General features: G+C 43.3%; 1 protein-coding gene across 1 annotated transcript in view; it reads left to right on the forward strand.

Annotated features, from left to right (window-relative positions):
* FYN (FYN proto-oncogene, Src family tyrosine kinase) overlaps nucleotides 1–16,522 on the forward strand; it is a 205,159-nt gene that overhangs the window by 15,526 nt on the left and 173,111 nt on the right. Inside the window, exon 2 of the mRNA XM_082475311.1 lies at nucleotides 10,314–10,353. The gene's annotated coding sequence lies outside the window, so the exon portion shown is untranslated. The remainder of the gene's footprint in view (nucleotides 1–10,313; nucleotides 10,354–16,522) is intronic.

Here is a 16,522-nt window from a genome sequence, read left to right on the forward strand (position 1 = left end):
TAATTCATAAGTACTTACCAGAACACTCAAATGAGAGAGGGGGAAAAAAACCAGTTAGCTCTTTTTGAATACATTTTATCTCCGACATTCATACGTGGATGATGTTGCATTTAAGAGGCTGTTTTAAAACCTGCTGTTTCTTGAAATGCCTAGTAATTTTGGAAGGGAAATCTTTCGTCTTGCTTTAAAAAGCATACGTTTGGTGGGGCGGAGTCAGGTGGAAAGTTGCCTGTTGAGATACTGCTTTTTGTATTTTCCTACTAGAAAATTACGGCGACACTTTGAACACACCTTCTCAAAACATAAATACATCTCATATTTTCTCTCATCTGTTGGGGGAGCCAAGAGAGCGAGGGATAGGGGACCATAACATTTTTTGAAAGGAGTCACTAAAATAATTTAAATTATAGAACTTAAAAACCCCGCTGATTTATTAACTGATATCATTTTCATAATATTTTTGACCTATGAAATAATTTTATTCACAATCTTCTCAAAAATAAAATTCCTAAAACTTAAAAACATGTCCCTATACATTAGAGCAAAACAATCTTTTTATACTGGTTATCTAAACAAGAAAAAGAACATAAGACGATAATTATTCTTGGTACATATTCACTCACTTTAGCCAGTTTTTCAGCCATATGTCTTTAATACTCATGTCACTGTTATTTTATGAAGAATGAATTGTTTTTAATTCTCATAGAGTTGCCTGCAATTTCCTTCAAAGTTGTGTTTTATAGTTAATATTTGAAGCTATTACTATCTTCAATTCGCATTTATGTATACATCACAATATTTTTAACTGAGAAAATAACTCTTTCTACAGATGCACGTAAGCTCAGAGCAAATTCTGCTAAATGGAGGCTTTTCTCAGAATAACTTTTTTTTCCACACCGAAATGTGTGAACGTTTTAGCCCAGGTATTTTCACAAGTCTTTTACCCCCATTCAGGATTCTTATCTTCAATAAATAATTTTATAAGGCAAAACTCATGAAAATAAGTCCCCCTATGGTCCTTTTGAATGCTTTATCACATTTAGGTGACACAAAATCATAGATCATTCATAATTTCACTCCATTGTGGTACAGAATATAAATGTATCCAATTAAAACCAGGAACATCATCAAAATATTGCCACAAGTTGAGATACTCCAAAATATCTGTAATACTGTTTCAGAATTAAATCTTGGACACTGAATTATCTAATGTGTTTAGTGGCTTCCTTTGCTTTTGTTGGGATAAATTTTAACATCTTCCTATCCTCAAGCCTTGTTTTCAGTAACTGTACTTTGTTAAATGCTTTTTAAAAGCTGAAGTGTTTTGGCACTTCATTCACTACTTTGAGCAAAGATTTCCAACTGTGTTGCAACAGAACACACCCAGACTTCACAGGATTCATCCACATACCATCATGGCACACTTAGGTTGGCTTAGAGAGTCATTTCTCAAACATTTCTAAAACCTAGTTGATGATGACAGGCGGCAAATAGAAGGCGTGTACTACCGTGCTGAAGTGTTTTTTGTATTCACAAAGCACTTTATCACAAAAATTTCAGAGTTCCAGTTTTTCTAACTATTTATCAATTTCTACATTTATAGTTTATTTTGAATTGGTAGGATATAGCCACTTGTTTGAATGCAGTTATGAATTATGCATATGCCACACCCATGTCAAATCACTTTCTGCTCCATAGATTTCTTGATTTAGTAAGGACAATTATTTATAGCATCACAAAATTTGTACTTGTATTCTGCAAAAACAAATAATTTCATCTCATGTTAAACTTTTGACAGATTACAGTAGCAGTCACACTAGCATGAGATGTTTCATCTGTGACAGAATGAACTTCCACCAGCTTCATTTTGATCCCAGGAAATAGATGGGGGAAAAAAAAAAATCAAACCATAATTGAAATTAATTGATTCTTCTGTTTAAAACACCTGTTAATACTAACATACAACTGGAATCATTTGTGTGGTTTTTTCTTCTGCTAATGAAACCAACACATTAAAGCTGTCACTTCACTTTTCCTATGTGCACAAAAACACCTGAACTTAAAAATAAGTGGAATCAACATAGAATAGCAGTCATTTGATCTAAAGGAAAAGTCATGCTTCCTAGAGTGCTATGTCCGTGAACCCTCCATAGCTGCCTGTGTTAAATTGTCATCCTTGGGCACAGTCTTGTTACAATAACTGTTAACATTTGAAGTACTTACTGATGCTTCTTTAGCAGATTGGACTTATATAGTGAATGATATCATTAAGGCTACCATGGTGAATAATACCAATGAACATTCTGTGCGAGCTAACATCATCAGCTTTCTTAAAAAAACAAAAATTCAGTAATTTTTCATTTAATTTGCATTTTTTTCTTTTTCAGTCCATTGCTGCTGAAGAGGATATTGCAAAGTAAAATAGAGTAACAATAGATAAATGACAAAAACACTGTAATGAGAGCATTCACACCATTCTTGAAAAGGTCTATTTCCTGCAAATATTTCACATACACCTAACCTGTAATTTTCTGTTTCCTGTGGACCCTTCTGACCAGTGTTTTGTGCATCTCAGGCCGCAGTGGGTCAGCACAGCTGGTCAGTACATCCAGTGTCTGGCAGGGGCTCTACCAACTGAGAATGGGAGGAGTTAGCTGCCCCAGCTGCTCGTGTCCAAGTGCTCTTTATTTTATTGGTGAGCATCCTGCCTGTTTTCCTTGAAAGAGAGGTATTTACTGCAGCCAAGATTGGAAAAGGACAGGAAAGGAGATGGATTGTCATTGAGACTTAATCACACGTAAGGAAGAAAATTCTCTTCACTGTGCAGTTGTCTCATCACTGGTAGGCAAGACCATGGCTAAAGCCAATCTTGGTGCATTTTAATGCAACTCTTAATAACAGTCCATGGTTTAAAAAATGAAACATCTGGACAAAAGCTTCATCTGACAGGCTGCTGGGACAATGGGTGTAATCTAGCGCTTTCACAGACAAGCCATGGCCTAAGGTCACCCTAGTTAGAGATCACATTTCTCCGACTGCTTTGTACCGTCCTCTTTGGGCCAGGCTGCTCTGATAACACTACCACTCTGCCCTCCTCTACTGTTGGCTCCAGTCCCACAGCTGAGCAAGCTTTTAAAAATCCACTGAGACCACATTGCTGGGTAACACCCCTCAGTGCCGTCCTCTTGAGTTGGAATAAAGTCGAGCTCTTCACATGGCCCAGGAAGCCTCTTAAGCTCCCACCCGCCCAGCTGGCCCCGCTAGATTTTAAGCTTCCTGGTGCCATGTACCTTGCCTGTCTGTTTTCTTCCCCAGTGTGGTACATGAGAGATGCTCAGTGTATTTTCTCAGAGGAGTGAATATGATTTGAGTTGATGAAAGGAAAAAAGAGGGAGTGTCTTGCTAATCTTTGGGGATAAGGAATGCAAGTCTCAATCTCTGTGTCCTGAATATTATTTCTACCTCTGATAACAAAGTTGGACAGCAGAATGTATCACAGGACTAAATCGTCCCCGTTAGCAGAGATGTTATGATGCCTACAAACTATCCTGATTCTGCAGTCTCCCATCCCCCTCCCGCCCCCTCCCTCCACCCAGGGAGGCAAGTGTGAATTCTAGTGAGTCTATTGTTTTCTCCAACATTAGGTTAGAGATTTTGTTTTGCATATGCTTGGTGTCTGTAACAAGGAAAAGTGCTTCTCTGGTTGATTTGGGGGAAACAGGGCCATGTGACAGTGGTGGTGGAGGAATACTTTGAAGTCACGATTTTGAGATCTTGTGTTCTTACACAACTGCTTTCTGTTGGGTCTCTTTTTAAGACATGCTGCCGTTCAGTTTTATCATGAATGCCTTTCCAAGGACAGTAAATGGTTTTACGCACTATGACATCGTTTCCATGGCAACTAATGTATTTTAGCAAAGAGGGAGACTCTGCTAGAAGTAGGCTAAAAAGGACAAATACAGAAATGGCACAGTGTAAAATGTGGGACAATGTGTGTTGTAGTAAAGATTTTTTCTTTTTTTTCTGACTTCTTGTTTAGGAAAACCTGTATAACTAGATCTTGGCTTTTTAACTCTTACTAATAAAATTTTTACTGCACCCAACACTGTCTAGTATTTTGCTGACACAGTTCCTTTAGTTAGTACTTGGATTTTTTTTTTTTTTTTTTTTTTTGCTTGCTTGTCTGTTTGCTTTAACATGTTGTTCATTCCATCAACGTACACACATTTGTAATTTCATCCATTTTTAAAATATGTTATCTTCACCTCACGTTCTCCTGTGGCAGCCACCTCACATCCCTGCTGCCCTTGATGGCAGAGCCTCTTGAGAGGACTGTCTCCACTACTGGTCTCCACATAGCATTTGTTAAAAAAAATCAAAGCCATTCCAAGCAAGCTTTCACCCCACCACTCGCTCCACTTACTCACCCCTCATCCTCTAAGACTATTACAATTTACCTCTTTTGTTTTTTTAGAAGCTATCATGTAGAAGTATACATTTCAAATAATTCTACAAAACATCAAGCCCCATGTGTGAGCATTTGTGTAAACCCTGGTTTTAAAAAAAAAAAATAAAGAGATTGGGTTACCCTGCTTCGTGCATCTGAATGTACTTGGATTTTTTGTTATATGATAATAAAAACCTCTTCTGTGCTCTTAAATAAACCCCAAGTGGTGGGCAGATAGCAGTCAACTTCCTATTAACAGAAAGAGAAACCAAGGTGTAGCTCTTATGACTTACAAACATAGCAAACCAGTCTATGGGCTGTACGATATACCCTCATTTATGTTTTGTTGGACCACATGGTGCATTTTAAAAATTTAAACCAACATTTAAAAATTGGGCACTTTTGTATAAAAACTGAGATTTCCAGCTTCTCTTGAAAAAAACCAAAAAAATTGGAAGGTCTGGCAAAACTGAGCCTGCCTTCCCTCATGATAACAGCCCTCCCAGGCAACGCTGCAGCTGTCCTCTTGGGATGGGGCAGGGCACTTCAGCTCACCCCAGCCCCGTCTCACCTGCTCCATTCATTTCTTTTACCTGCCCGGCCCCTGTGGGTTGTTTAATATGTGACTGTTGCTGTACCCTCTCCCTCTGCCCAATCGCACAGCAAATAAACAGCAGAGCTAGGACAGAACTTGGTTTCCAAGCCAACTGCTTCCTCCCTGGCTGTGGACCAAAATTCTGTGTTTTGGAGCGTAATTCCTAGTGGTGAGAGGGATCGTTGGGTGGTAGAGCCTACGCTTGTGCCTTACTGCTTGCAATAGACCCCGCAGCTAATTGTACTAGGTACGTTGTTCATACTTGAGGCGCCTCGCCTTCCTGTTTGTTTCTCTCAGAAGGTTATGTGTGCTGTCAGTTGTGACAGACAGGACGGCAGCGCTCCACTAGGGTTAACATTTATATGGGCACAGAAACACTGGCCAGAGGTAAAAGCTCCGTCATCACAGGGGTCCCAGAGTTTGCAGATTTTCAGTGAGGCGAATGAATATTTCTATAAAAGAAATAAGAATGAGGTAGTAGAACAAAGTGTATCCGACATTGGCCAAGGCCCATGATGTCTTCCTTATGTGGGAGACTCAAGGGTGTTCTCCAGCCACCTTTGCCGTCCTCCCCCAGACTAGCCCCTTTCCTTTGAATTCCTACGGGCTCCCCTTGATGTCAGGGTGCTGAAGATGCCCTTGGGCGTGGCATCGACTTGTTCCCAGGCTCTTCACTGCCCTGTGCCCCTCACCATTCTGAACGTGCACTTATCCTTGTGCCCTTACTAGGGGTGGGTAAGGTGGGAGAAGAGTGGCAGGTGCTGCCATCTCACACCTTTGCTGCCATCTCGAACCTTGTTAGAAGGTTCACGTGTCCAGGAAGACACGGGAGAATGAGCTCGTCTGGGGCCAGAATGAATGGCCAGAGGAAAAAACATTTTTTCCTGGGGAAACAGGGCCATGAGGAATACGCCACAACGGAAGGCCTTGTCTGAACTGGGTCCCGTCCCGGGGCCTGCCCCAGCTGTGGGGCGCACAGCAGATCGTGGTGCCCTGCGTGTCTGTGTGCAGCTGTGGAGGCCCCCGGGCGCCCACTGTGAGAGTGGGCCTGTTCCCGGGCTGCAGGCAGGGGGCCAGCAGCCCCCCCCACTTCGCCAGAGAACATTGAGGCGCTTCTGTGTGCACTCTGTATGTGTCTCAGCTTTCTTTGGAATTGTGGCAGAGTCTGGCCCTGCCTGGTCTTTTTTGTGCCTTGGATCCTAAGTTAAGAATAACCGAAGGAACACTGTCCCTGTTGACACGCTTGATATGGAAGCTGCTATCAAATGGCCATTTTATCCTCAGTCGCCACTGACGTTACACCACGTACAGCTCTGAGTTCTCACTTGAGTTTTGATTGACTAGATCTGTGATCGTTGGAGCAGAAAGAAGCCATTCAGACATGAATATGTGGAGACGTGTCTAGTAACGTGCAGATGTTTTTTGGCAGGTCAATGAATATTTTAAGTCTTTTGCAAGTAGTAAAAAGGGTTGAACTGGGAATAGAGGAGACTCTGTGGCAGGAGAAAAGTATCCCTCATTTCTCTCTCAATCGTCCATTTCTTAAAATAATCAACCAGAAGCCTGAACCATGATTTAAATCTTGGATTCATCATGGCCCTTCCTTAAATCTCCACCTTATACAAGACGTGATTATGATTGTAATGTATTGAATCATAGTGATTCTAATGTATTGAACGGTTTCCCAGTCAGTTTTTTTCCTAAGTAGAAAGGAAACACTGGGTAATATTAAAAATAACAGCAGAATCTCCAGATTGGATCTTTGTCCTTTATTTGTAGCTAAAGACACAGGACTAAATTTAAAGAACAGGTCATCTTCTGGTTATGTGTGTATGTGTGCGGGTGTGTGGGTGCACCCTGGGTTTCTACACCCCTTCCCCAGTACCCACTCTGCTCGTACGTGCAGGAGGCCGCGGGTCAGCCTGATTCAGCGCGGTTTCATTTCCTTCATTTCTGTTGGTCAGTTCTTCATTAGTCACCCTGCCACCGCCCCCTCACCCCTTCACCCCTCCATCCTCAGAGGCGGCCCAAGTGCCTGTGGTGCGGCAGGCGCTGTACTCAGTGCCATCCTGGCCACAGATGAGACGGCATTCGAGCAAGAGAGGCAGGGAAACAGGTACTGCATGAAGTGCTGTAGGAACACACCGGAGATGAAATCCAGTTCTTCAGAGAAGTGGGACCAAAGGGAAACAGGAGCAGGAAAGTGATTCTGTCCTGAGCCCTGAAGGCCAATTAGGAGAAGATTCTGCTTAACCAGCACAGTGGGTGAGACTGGAATGACGATGCTTAGTCCAGTGCCAGGAATATGCTGGGGGCTATATCTATTTTTCTGCCCTTTCCTGGGATAGAAGCGGGTTGAGGATATACTGATGGGTGCAGAAGTGTGCCGCTCACTGCCTGACTTCTGAGCTGGCGTATGCTGTCTCTCACCACCTGGCCTCTGCCTTAGCGTCCCACCTTTCTCCCACCAGCCTTCCACCGTCCTCAGCCACCCCTGTGCACTGCCAAGCCTCTTGCCATTCTCCGAACATGTGGCCAGGGCCCCTTTGCCGGGTCTGGTTATTCCTCTGCCGGCACTGTGCCGTCGCAAGTTATGTAGGTGGGAATGGGAGATCAGTGGGGGCAGGGGGATGGCTCTATCAAGAGGGAGCTCAAAGTTGAGGGCTTCTCAGTGTTGTTCTTAGAGTTTTTTCTAAAAATAAAAATCTTTGTGTATTCCGCCAATGAGGGAGGACTTGAGCTGATCGAAAGAGTGGGGAGTGGTCCATTTTGGGTCCAGGCCTCGTCCTTCGGCTTCCATTCCTGCAGTCGATCACACATTTGCAGCATTTCTGGATCTGCCTTTTCCAGTGGGGAATCTGGGTCACTTCAGTCATGTTCTCAAACAAAACATCAGCACTGCTTCAGCAGGAAGAATAAAAGCATGGAACATGCCCTAATGCCCACAAGCCCACCATTGAATACATTTATATCGAAATAGTCAACTATTTAAAATATCTGTATAAATACATATGCATATCTATATTTGTAAACACACATACACGTACACACATATGGGGAGGGAGGTGTCTATCTTGCCTTAAGTGTTAGAATCTTAAACAGCCTTTATTTAAGAAAGATAGAACTGGTTTTAAAAACTAATGCCACTCTTCATTCCAAATGGGTTGCCACGTGAATTTTACTTTCAGGCAATTCTATTTCATCCATCCGTATCCTCTTTGAAACAATGGAGCTGGCACCTAAAAATATCTCAGGCTGTGTGTGCTTGCTGGGAGTCTTTGAAGTCAACGCTGTGACATCCTTCTGGGTTCTGGCTGCAGGATGGTACATATATGTATTGTCTTTGTTAATTAGCTCCATCTGTTTAGTAAGCCTGAAAAAGAAATTGGATGATGCCGCATATATGTACGTATGGATAAGATTCCTTGTGTAGTAGTGAGCCAGCAGCTACAAGCAGGTTTTCAGTTTTCCTTTTGGTACCGTGGAGTGAAGGCTCATTCTTTCAGAGCCTGTTGCTGAACTGGGGATCCTGTGTGGCTGCAGTTGTGCTGTGTGCATGGGAGAGGCGGAGTTTCCTCACTACCTTGGAAAAGGGTAATGATTCTCCAACTGCTCTTTCTGTGGCAGATGAAGGAATCTTTCACCTTGCATATTAGAACATTCCATTTTATAAATCAGAATGACAGCCTTCCTAAACCTCTTTCAAAGTGTTCGAGAATGGAAGTCAGACTTCTACTGTATAGATGTTCCCTTTGGTGAAAAGTTCTCGTAGTACTGACTTACTCTTTGCTGGTTATAGGGAGGCCAGTTGAAATTTCTGGACAGAGGGAATTCCCTTTTTATTTTTATTTTTTTACAGCTCAACAGTGTCTAGATCCCCAGTGGGTGAGCCAGAAGAAAAAGCATATATTGCCTGTTTGGTAGGACAAGACAGCATGTCTCAGAAGCAAGGAGGAGATGGGGGTTGTGGGTTGCTGAGGCACGGGCTGTGGCGACCTCCTTAGGGCGTCCTCTCCCTCCAGCCTCCGTGCCGATCCTCTTGCGTGTCTGCAGTGAGTTCATGATTTGAATGCCCCTCTGCAGAAGACAATATATGAGTTTTTAATTCTCTTCCCCATGGTCATTTTTTCTTCCCTTCATTCTGAGTCATCTTTGATTAAACGAAACAAAGATGTGACTGTTAATTACTCAGTCTTTCAAACAGCGCAAAAATTCTCTTTTGTGTGTAGGGAGGGGGGGTGGTTTTGATGGGGATGGTAATTTACGACGGGAGTATTTTAAACCATTGACCAGGAAGAAAGATGCTAAGAGTCATAGTGAAAACAAGTTTGAGTCTCTACTAAGATAGGAAAAATTGTTTCTGCTTTTTTTCTTCCAGATTTCTCAAACCTTTTACTTTCTGCCCTAACGTACTGCTGTCAACGTAATTCCATTCAGCCATTGTTATTGTTCCGTTTAGACACCTTATTAAAACTGAAGCTTTGTTCGAACAGCTAAAATCACAAATAATAAATGAGGTACTGTAATATTGGCAGGTTGTAGGCAGAGTGCATGAGCAAGCTGGAGGTCTGCCATCCTGCTCCTGGCACTTTAAAGATTCATGTAAAGTGGGCACGGGTGCCATCAGAGTCAGCATCAGCTGTGCCAGGGGCTTGGCACAAGGTTCTAAGGTGATCTTGGGACTAGATTTCCATGGACAAGTTGTGCAGGTTGGTGGGTTGGCAGGCCTCCTGGAGAGGGGAACCCCAGCTGATGGGAAAACAGGGCCATCCCAAGAAGGCTGTTTTGGCAGTGAGGCTCACCCGCAGTCAGACAGGAAGTGGAGCAGATAGGGTCTGGGGACTAAGGGGAGATTTAAGCCAAGAGGTAAGTTGAACAAGACCTTGGAGACACATTTTCAATGTGTCCCAGCTATGGATGACTTGTAGGCACTCTGAAGAAGGTGTGTGTGTGTGTGTGTGTGTGTGTGTGTGTGTGTGTGTGTGTGTGTTCACACTCAAGACCTCCATCCCTATTTTTCCTGGCTCTGAAAAGTTAAGATCTCATGCTGGCTTCCTTTGGTGGTACGGGGCCAGGTCTTTGCAGTTGCAGGCAGGTGTTTGTGGCAACTGTGACTTCACAACAATTGTGTGAACAAGAAAAAAAATTGTGGGCAAATTGATTGTCTGCAGCAAATGAAAATTCTGTGGTGGTGCTTTGTGGGTGGGTTACAGGCAAAGAGTGCTCAGTTCTCTTCTGACGTCTATTTTTTTTTTTTTTTTTCTTCTACAGTTTTTTGAAGAAGCAGGATGCTGATCTAGACGTGGAAAAAGTAAGTTGGCAAGTTTTGTACTAAGAGCACGTGCCTTGTAAATTAGAAAGGGTTTTCCACTGGGACCCAGGATTTTGTCCACTTTGAACTTGGAATTGTGACGCTGAGCCCATAGGTTTCTAAGAGAGAGGTTGAGTTGGAGATGGAGCTGGTATATGATATAGAAAGTCTTAGCTCACTTAGGTGAACCTGCTACTTTCCCCCTTCCCTTATTTGTAACACTCAATTTTGATAATTATGGGAACATATGTTTTAGCTCTAAGAGATGTCTCCCCAGCCCAGAAATAGAACAGAACAGCTGTCCCGTGGCTGCTGAGCCTTCAGGGGCTGGTGAGGGATGGGCAGCCCTCTGGCTTCTGGTTAAGGGAGGTTCCCTGCAGTTCATTCATTGTTGGGTTTTCCTCTGCTCTCAGACGGCTGCTGCTTACTGCTGCCCTAGTTGTACCTTCGAATTGCAGTCACTGTGTAACGGGTCATGCTTTCCTTCACTTAACGTTGCTGCCCGCTGGGTGTTAGACACCTTGCTGGACTCTGCTGAGACAAAAATGAATGTGACGGATAATACACGGGTAATTATTACGCAATATGATAGAGCCGTGCAAGAAGAGCTCTGGAAGCTCAGGCTGAGGGCTGGGCATCCAGAGAAGCTGCTGGAGGGAGGGGATGTGTGAAGGAACCAGGGTTTTCATTCTTTCTGTGAATGCTGGCAAGTCTTCTCTGCCTGTGCTTCTCTTGTCTCCCAGGCACCTTGGGTTCCCAGGAAAGGCTGGACTTAACACAGGTCTCACCAGCCACCCATAGGATCCCTTTCTGCCCCAGCCTCCATTGCCCAGTCACATCGCCTTGGGTGTAATTTTTCACTGGTTCCCTGGCCAGTCAGGGACTGCCACCTCATCATCCTAGAATGACCTGGTTGTTACTTCTTATTTTGGATTTATGGTGAGAGAGGTTCTTCTCCTGAACTGGAGCCATTCTGTCTGCAGACAGTGCACCTTTGTTTTAAGTTGAGGAAGTATACTATCTGAAACATCACTCGACACCAATTACGAGCAACCCCTCACCTTTGACCCCATGCAGCCCCCTAGCGATCTCCTCTCAGTCCTGGCCTTTTCAGCTCATACAAACCAAGGGAACTGGGAAATAAAAGGGCTCTAGTCAGGGCCAGCAGAAGGGAGCCTTTGTAGAACCCCCATGGGTTAGGTTTTGGCCGTGGAAGCCAGGGGTCGACAGAGACTTCCCTATGGGGGTGAGTACTGTGGCCCTCTTGGGCCAGGCCAGGCCCCCAGCAGGAGGAGCCTCTGGGCGCCAGGAGCCACCCCAGGGTGGTATAGCACAGAACAGCAGAATGCCCTGGGGGCGGGGGTACCCAGGAAGTGCCTGGTGCTGTTCCAGGCTGCGGGGCTTGCCTGGCCTCGTGCAGCCCAGCGTGAATCCCACAGCCACTAGGTGGGGAGCTCCAGCTCATGGAGGAGGCATGTCTGTTTGTGTTCCAAGGACTGGGCAGACCAGAGGGCTTGGTAAGTGGGGTGGGGAGCCCCGAGTGGAATGGATTAAATGCTTGCTTCAGCTCTGCTGTTGACATGCTCTAAGATCTTAGGCAAGTCTGCTCTCCTTTCTGAGCCTCACTTTTCTCATCAGGAAAGTGGTCTCTTTTCCAGGACCAGTAAGTCTTCATTTTTTAACTTAAAAATGCAAAACATATTTTTTTCATTTTCTGACTTGAGCCTTGAATCAAAAAAGAAAAGTGACTGTTGGCCACAGTCTAAAGAAAACTTAATAAGGCCCATTGCAGGCTGGGCGCTCCTTTCAGGTAGAGCCTGATCAGCTGTACCTCCAGGTACTACTCTGGCAGCAGTGAATGTTTAACAGAGGAATGGATGTGACCGACCCTGTCATGTGGGTTGGGTGTTTGTAAGTACTGAGGGAAGTTAGAATAAAAGAAGCTAAGTGGGGGGTGGGAAATGCTTCTTGGGCTGCGTGAGTTTGGGCTTCCCTGAAGGGCTCTGCCTGTACCCTCTCAGACAAGGAGTTAATGACCTGAAAAACACTTAACCGCCCAAGGGGAGTTCACTATTTTAAAAGCTCTAATTCAAAAGCTCCAATTCCAGAATCTTGTTCTAATGCTCGGACAAGGCTGTTGAGTACAGATATACCAACTATTCTTTTTGCCTGTATTTATATATATATCTGCCAGGAAGAATCTAGTACGGGGTGCGCTTCCATTGTTTAAGTAAATGATACCTGTTAGCCAACCCAAGTGAAGAAAAATCACGGATGTCAGAGTGTGTTTTTTTCCCCGGTAGATTTTTGGGTTTTCTCTTTCAGTTGAACATTTCAGTTGAACTGTGAAAGGAAAATTAGCTTTGACATGTCAAAGCTCAAAGATAAATCAGCATACATTCTGTAATTATTAATTATTGTCTGTAGTTTATTGGACTTCCACTACATACTTAGTGTTTTTTATATGTGTCGCACTTAACCGTTACGACAATAATGTGAGGAGACCATGTCCCTTACCATGAGTTGCCCAAGGCACCATAGTAATAGCAAGGATTCTAGTCGTATCTGTCTGGTCCAGAGCCTTCTCTTTCTCATACCCCATCTTACCTTGGAATTGATATAATATTTGAGACAGTATATTTGTGTTACCTTTTTTTAAAAAGTTTTATGAGTAAGTAATAACAAATCAATATTACTTTCTAGAGAGGTCTTCCTTGACTCCCAATCTAGATGGGGTTGCTCTCCCACCATGCACTTCTTCAAAGCTATCATTGTTGTTGTATAGTTATTTGTACAATAGCCATCTAATATCTGTTTCCTGTTGGAATGTAAGCTTTGTCAGGTCTGAATCCTTCATGTGTTAAGCCTAGAGCCTGCACCTAGTAGGCCCTCTTAAGATGTTGAATGCTACATGACCAAATTGAGGGGTAATGAGACCCAATGAAAGCCACCTTGGTAGGTAGAAAAGTAAACAACCTTATTGTGTACTCCAGAAATCATGTTCCTCTTCTCCATCTATGGGTTTTATTTGTGGAAATCATGCTTGTTAATAGCATCATATGGAGATAAGACAATCATTCCCTGGCTTTCTCCCCAAAAGTGCAGTTTCAAGCAGACAAACGAATAGATAATTCTTAAGAATGAAGTAATCTGGGAAGCAAAGCAAGTCTGAAGATTATCAAAGGAGGAGCAGTAAGAACACAAAGGAAACATTAAACAATTTTTTTCACAGAATCTTCTAGAATTATTGAGAGATACACTTCGAGTATGGTTTCCATAAATAACTGATTTAAATATATAAGGGGTATATTCTTATAAAAGTATATTTTATACTTTTATAAAATGTATATTTCTTCTAAAAGTGAAACCCATCCTCAACTGAATTTTAAAGAATATGTAGTTTTGTTTTTATGCCAGAAAAACAAAAATGTACTTTTTAAAATAAAAAGCTGATAAAATTGAGTCATCTTATTTAGTAATTTAAATCATGATTTAAATGAATTTGATTAAAATAACACCTCTTTGGTCATAACTACTCTCAAAGTTCTGAAGAGACAGGTTTGATTTTCGTGTACCCTACATGGCCTTTGTCTAGCATGATTAAAGTATTTTGGTGCCTGCCTCGAGAGAGACTCTTGTCATATCTGTAGTTTCAGTGAGACCAAGAATTCCTGTACTGCTATTCCAGCTGTTCACAGGGCTTAGATAGCTGCCTGCAGGCCACAAATATGGCCAAGATACTACTGTCTGTTTGATAGACACAGAGGCCACCTCAAGTAAAATTGTCATTCAGAAAGAAAAGTAAATTAAAAATTTCCTCCTGCTTTAGAGTTGTTTCCTTTCTCTCAGTGAATTCCTTGAAATGTGTTAGTCTGTATGTAAATGTAGAATGCACATAGAAGTTACTCCATTTTTCAGTCTTTCTTTTGTCTTACTAAGTCCCAAGAGAAATGATAAAAAATATCCTAGATTCTTATTGTGAGGCTAATAGACTTATGAAAAAAACCCACGTCTTTCTAAACAGTGAAGGGTTCAAAATTCAAGACTGCATTAGGCACTGAGCTTTAAAGTCGTGTGTATGTGGTTCCTAACAGCTGGTTGGGAAGAGGAAAAAAGAATTCATATTTTCCTTTAGTGGGGGGAATACAGTTTCCAGGGGTCAGAGGATCAGCAGGGCTTATACGGAGTGTCCAAAGGCTTGAGAATGCTGGTCACTGGGAAGGCATGCAGCTGTGTCTCCAGGGGGAGCGTGTTGGGGGTTGGTGCTGGGTGCACCACCTCACTGCTCGCTCTAAGGAGGAGGAGAGAGAGTGAAGAGGAGGGACAGCATAAGCAGAACTCTGCTGTCTGTAGAAGCCCCTCTTCCTGAATGGAGGGGAGGGCGCAGCAGGTGCTTGTGGGTCCCTTAGGCCCTCTGAAACCCGTGCCTAGGGGCCTGTGGGATGCCAAGTTTAGCCCCAGGGCCCACAGGATGCCCAACGAGGTTCCATTCTCCACGCCCCCTGCCCCAAGCTCACACACATACTGACCCATTCTACTGGTGACTGGGCATCGGGAAAGACCAGCATCTGTCTCACTGAGTAAGGGCCAGGCTTCACACAGACTGCTTTCCTGGTGACTAGGGATCTAGAAAAGGGAATGGCTTTTGGTTGGGGGTGGGGGAGTGTGTGTGTTTAAGAGCGAGGAACTTGCACAGAATTCTGTTTTAGATTGAAGAGCAAACATTTTTAGTCCTGGATGAAAAATAGTTGTTATGCATCACCCATAATAACTGACCAACTTCTACATAAATCTCTGGATTGTAAAACTAAGCACTGCTGTCCAAGAAGAAAAAACATGCCCTCTGTCAGTTTGAATTTCCAAGATAATAAAAGATCCCTCTTCCTAGATATTATAAACCCAGGCAGATACTGAAGGCAGTTGGAAGAGCTACAGGTAACAATATTACGTTGTCTGGTCCTGGATGCAGAACAGTTAATTCATCCTTTCCTCAAACATTAATGAACTCAGGTGGGCCAACCACTGTTTAGACCACATGTCATCTTATTCAGTTGTCCTAGTTTACATGTGAGGAAAACGAAGCTCAACAGAAATGAAATGATTTACCCAAGGACTTGAATCTAGGAAGCAGAAGATCTAAACTAGGTCTCGGTCTCTTTCCACTCCACATTGGAGGTTCTCTTGTACTGAGGTTCTCTTGAGCAGAAGACAGGTGAATCATCATCAGCCTCCTGTCATCAAACTGGTAGTTTTATACGTACCTTTCAGTTTCTCTTCCCTGATTTTAAAAGGAATTTCTCCTTTATTTGTGGCTTTTAAAATAGTAATAATGATGTTTTTAGCAAGGAGACATTAGAAACTCAAAAGGGGAACCATTTCCTGAAACCTGACCTGGTGCCACCTGGTGGTCCCCTCAGTGACAGCGTGAGAGTGACTTACAGAGATGGTGGTGGTGGGAGTCTGGGGAGGCCTGCGGGACCCTCATTCTCTCTCCACAGCTGGTTCCTAGGCTGGGGGATCATGTCATTATATTGCTCATCTCAGTAGCATTCATCATTCTCCAAGAGCTGGATGTTGCCAGGCGAGGGTGGGGAGAAACACTGCCCACATAACAATAGAGAATAAAGACTAGCTCCGTCCTACTCCAGAGGCTTCCTCCTCCCATCTCTGCCATGAGATGCTGCATAATCTGTTCCACGGCAGCCAGGCCTGCTGGATGGAGCTTGGAGTCTTCTGCTTGTCTGCCCTGCTTAGATTTGTTGTCTGCTGAATTTGTGTGTGAAGGAGAGATTGCTGGTAAAATATGCATGCACAATGGCTTAAAAGATGCTTTTGTCACTGCCCCAAACACTTTTCAAAGCAGAGCTGCACTTGTTCTGAGTCTAGTATGGAATAGGCCATAAAGACACATAAAAATTCGAGCTTTTCCCTTAAAGGAGGCTATTACTGCCCACTTTGGGCCCATAACAACATTTTATTTAAGCAGAAAACCCTCCATATTAGTTTGCTGTGGCTGTCCTAAGAAATGACCACAAACTCGGTGTCTTAAAACAACAGAGATTTATTCTCTTGTGGTTTTGGAGTCAGAGTCCAATGTTAAGATGTCAGCAGAAATGCAGCCCCGTCAGAGGCTTTGGGGGAGAATCGGTTGCTTGTCTCTCTCTTCCAG

The sequence above is a fragment of the Balaenoptera physalus genome (genome assembly GCF_965194825.1).
Source record: "Balaenoptera physalus genome assembly, chromosome: 9".
Taxonomy (NCBI): domain Eukaryota; kingdom Metazoa; phylum Chordata; class Mammalia; order Artiodactyla; family Balaenopteridae; genus Balaenoptera; species Balaenoptera physalus.